The sequence below is a fragment of the Chanos chanos genome, chromosome 6, assembly GCF_902362185.1.
Source record: "Chanos chanos chromosome 6, fChaCha1.1, whole genome shotgun sequence".
NCBI classification, from domain to species: domain Eukaryota; kingdom Metazoa; phylum Chordata; class Actinopteri; order Gonorynchiformes; family Chanidae; genus Chanos; species Chanos chanos.
The window spans coordinates 49,124,558-49,129,573 of record NC_044500.1 but is presented as its reverse complement, the minus strand read 5'-3'; positions in this window follow the sequence as shown (position 1 = coordinate 49,129,573).

The window sequence follows — 5,016 nt, the reverse complement described above, 5'->3', positions numbered from 1 at the left end:
GTGTTTAATGACACACAGAATCACATCTAAACAATCCAAATCCACTGTTAATCAAACACAGATAAACTCTGTTCATTAATGAATTTAACCAGTTCTCAGGATGAACACACCATGCTAGAGAACATGCTAAAATGACTCAGTAATTTGTAGCATCACACACACACACACACATACACACACACACACACACACACACACACTCACACACACACACTCACACACACACTCACACACACACACTCACACACAGATTTTCTTTCAAACAGAAAATCACTGAAAGAAGCTGCAGCTGAAGCACTGTCTCCAGATCAGTTTCTCTAACTCATTTTGCAGATGTGGGACCCACCTCACAGTTTCAGTGTCTGTTCCTGGATCATTTTTAACAGAGACAAGAGTAGTATTCCTCATGGTGTCCAAAACGGACCTGTTAGAAAAAAAATTAGTATTAGTATGTGTGCGCGCGTGTGTGTGTGTGTGTGTTTGTATGGGCGTATGTGTGTGTGTGTTTGTTTGTGTGTTTGTATGGGTGTGTGGATGCATGAAGAAGTGTGTTTGTGTGTGTGTGGTATGTTTGTCTGTATGGGTGTGAGAATGCATGCAGGAGTGTGTGTGCACGCGTGGGCGTGTTTGTGTGAGTGTGTGTGTGTTTGTGTGTTTGTATGGGTGTGTGGATGCATGCAGGAGTGTGTGTGTGTTTGTGTGTTTGTATGGGTGTGTGGATGCATGCAGGAGTGTGTGTGTGTTTGTGTGTTTGTATGGGTGTGTGGATGCATGCAGGAGTGTGTGTGTGTTTGTGTGTTTGTATGGGTGTGTGGATGCATGCAGGAGTGTGTGTGTGTTTTCTGTAATTCTCACTTAAACTCTGATGGAGAGTTGTCGTGGGATCGTTCCAGCTTGTCCTTAAGGAGCCAACCAGACGCACACTCCAGACTGTGAACACGAAAAAGTGTTGGCTGTGCTGAGAGACACAGACAGCAATGTTTTTACTGCAGTGGACCACTGGAATATTCTCACAAGAGGTACTTATGTGTCAATGAAGTGTGTGTGTGTGTGTGTGTGTGTGTGTGTGTGGTGAATGGCTGATCTCACCTTTATGTTCCATGATGCATTTCTGAACAGCAGTGAGAAATCTCTCTGCCTCCTCTTCATCAGCAAAACTCAACCCTGCCTGACACTCCTGCACACACACACACTCACATACACACACACACACACACACACACACAGGGACTCAATTTAAAAAATAATTGTTTGATCCTTAATCAACTATTTCAGGTGTGTGTGTGTGTGTGTGTGTGCGTGCGTGCTATAACAGTCAAAGTTATGAAATACCTTTAAGACACACTGTGTGCCTAGGTGTGAGAGAGGCAGCGTCATCAGAGAGTGCCTTGTTTGCCTTAAGTCAGTTGTTCAGCACACGTGTTACAGATGAAAGCCAATTGCTAAGCTACTTTTTTAAACATTTTCACCTCTCAACTTAACGGTGATGTTTGAGCTACATGTGTGATCAAACAGTAGCGGCATAACCGGGCTTGGTAAGGTTGAGTGGTTTATGTGAGTTATAAATGACAAACGTTGTGGAAGTCCCAGTACCAGTGTGACTGTGAGTTTTTAACTATCACCAGGGACCCAGACAGTTACGGTGTGTGTTCTGTGATGACAGTGTGACTGTGAGTTTTTAACTATCACCAGGGACTCAGACAGTTACGGTGTGTGTTCTGTGATGACAGTGTGACTGTGAGTTTTTAACTATCACCAGGGACTCAGACAGTTACGGTGTGTGTTCTGTGATGACAGTGTGACTGTGAGTTTTTAACTATCACCAGGGACTCAGACAGTTACGGTGTGTGTTCTGTGATGACAGTGTGACTGTGAGTTTTTAACTATCACCAGGGACTCAGACAGTTACGGTGTGTGTTCTGTGATGACAGTGTGACTGTGAGTTTTTAACTATCACCAGGGACTCAGACAGTTACGGTGTGTGTTCTGTGATGACAGTGTGACTGTGAGTTTTTAACTATCACCAGGGACCCAGACAGTTACGGTGTGTGTTCTGTGATGACAGTGTGACTGTGAGTTTTTAACTATCACCAGGGACTCAGACAGTTACGGTGTGTGTTCTGTGATGACAGTGTGACTGTGAGTTTTTAACTATCACCAGGGACTCAGACAGTTACGGTGTGTGTTCTGTGATGACAGTGTGACTGTGAGTTTTTAACTATCACCAGGGACTCAGACAGTTACGGTGTGTGTTCTGTGATGACAGTGTGACTGTGAGTTTTTAACTATCACCAGGGACTCAGACAGTTACGGTGTGTGTTCTGTGATGACAGTGTGACTGTGAGTTTTTAACTATCACCAGGGACTCAGACAGTCACGGTGTGTGTTCTCTGATAACTGGGGTTTCGCCTCGTCACTCACATCAGCAGGAAAGGTGTGGAAAAAGGGGCGGGGAGCTGAGTACACAAACGGGGAGTATAGCTCCTGTTCCCATAGCAACCTGGGTCGCTGGGAGAGAGATAGGGATAGAAAATGAGAGAGACAGAGAGAGAGAGAAAGAGAGAGAGAGAGAGAGAGAGACAGAGAGAGAGGTTTTGAAGATAAGTACACAGTTGTCTTGTCTTAAAATCTTTGTGAGCACAGACAGCTCACAGATGCATGCAGAAGAGGGAGTAAACGCATGTAAACAGACACACACACACACACACACACACACACACACACATAGAAATAAAGAGAAATACATATATGCATATACATATACATATATGACCCAGGTCTTCACACTGTAGGTGATGAGACTGGAGGAACAGGAGTGTGGTATGGCAGCTTTTATTGCCTTTACTGTCTTTCCTAACAGGAGCAGTGAAAACATGGCCACTTTCTCAGTCTCCGCTCTACTACAACTACTACTTCCCCTTCGACCTTCCCAACATGGCTGCCCCATCAACATCAACACTCGTCCACACTTCCCATGAGCCCCCCCCCCCCCCCCCCCCCCCAATACAGCCTCCCCCTGTTCTAGTACCCCCACACAGCCAGAATGGAATGACCCTTGTTTCATAACCACATTTTGTGACGATTCGACTATGAGATTGGCAGTCGAATCAGGCTCCTCCAATCGAATTGTCAAATAGTTGACTATTCAGGGTCGCCCCTAATACACACACACACACACACGCACTGAGCATACCTGTCTGAAATGATATTAAGATGTTTCCTTGATGTGATAAAAGATAAACAAACAAACAGGCTAAAGTAAGCACAGGGTATATAGACTGACTGTGTGTATCTGTGTGTTTACCCTGACGCTGTAGAGCCATAAGACTGACTGTGTGTATCTGTGTGTTTACCCTGACGCTGTAGAGCCATAAGACTGACTGTGTGTATCTGTGTGTTTACCCTGACGCTGTAGAGCCATAAGACTGACTGTGTGTATCTGTGTGTTTACCCTGACGCTGTAGAGCCATAAGACTGACTGTGTGTATCTGTGTGTTTACCCTGACGCTGTAGAGCCATAAGACTGACTGTGTGTATCTGTGTGTTTACCCTGACGCTGTAGAGCCATAAGACTGACTGTGTGTATCTGTGTGTTTACCCTGACGCTGTAGAGCCATAAGACTGACTGTGTGTATCTGTGTGTATACCCTGACGCTGTAGAGCCATAAGACTGACTGTGTGTATCTGTGTGTTTACCCTGACGCTGTAGAGCCATAAGACTGACTGTGTGTATCTGTGTGTTTACCCTGACGCTGTAGAGCCATAAGACTGACTGTGTGTATCTGTGTGTTTACCCTGACGCTGTAGAGCCGTAAGACTGACTGTGTGTATCTGTGTGTTTACCCTGACGCTGTAGAGCCATAAGACTGACTGTGTGTATCTGTGTGTTTACCCTGACGCTGTAGAGCCATAAGACTGACTGTGTGTATCTGTGTGTTTACCCTGACGCTGTAGAGCCATAAGACTGACTGTGTGTATCTGTGTGTTTACCCTGACGCTGTAGAGTCGTAAGACTGACTGTGTGTATCTGTGTGTTTACCCTGACGCTGTAGAGTCGTAAGACTGACTGTGTGTATCTGTGTGTTTACCCTGACGCTGTAGAGTCGTAAGACTGACTGTGTGTATCTGTGTGTTTACCCTGACGCTGTAGAGCCATAAGACTGACTGTGTGTATCTGTGTGTTTACCCTGACGCTGTAGAGTCGTAAGAAGGTGGAATGTAAAACTCGGTCCTGCACCAGACACACCACTCCACAGCCATGACCTTCCCACTTTGACCCTTCGGCTTGACCTGCAGACGTGGCCAGGTACAGCTGCACCACTGCCGCTGCTAGTGCCTGTAACACACACAGACACACCAGAATTCATCACATGCATACACTTCTCTCTAAACTGTGTGTAAAATCTGACTTTAGCAACACATGCTTATTTACTTATTTACTTATTTACTTAAACAAACAGTACTGAGATTGAACATCTCTTCACTCTGTGGCTCAGAGTGGATAGCATACATACAGTACTATACTGCACTATACTATACTATCCAGTCCTCTGTGACTTACAGTACTATACTATCCAGTCCTCGGTGACTTACAGTACTATACTATCCCAGCCTCGGTGACTTACAGTACTATACTATCCCAGCCTCTGTGACTTACAGTACTATGCTATCCTGTCCTCTGTGACTTACATTACTATGCTATCCTGTCCTCTGTGACTTACAGTACTATGCTATCATGTCCTCTGTGACTTACAGTACTATACTATCCCGGCATCTGTGACTTACAGTACTATGCTATCCCGTCCTCTGTGACTTACAGTACTATGCTATCCTGTCCTCTGTGACTTACAGTACTATGCTATCCTGTCCTCTGTGACTTACAGTACTATACTATCCCAGCCTCTGTGACTTACAGTACTATGCTATCCCGTCCTCTGTGACTTACAGTACTATGCTATCCCGTCCTCTGTGACTCACAGTACTATGCTATCCCGTCCTCTGTGACTTACAGTACTA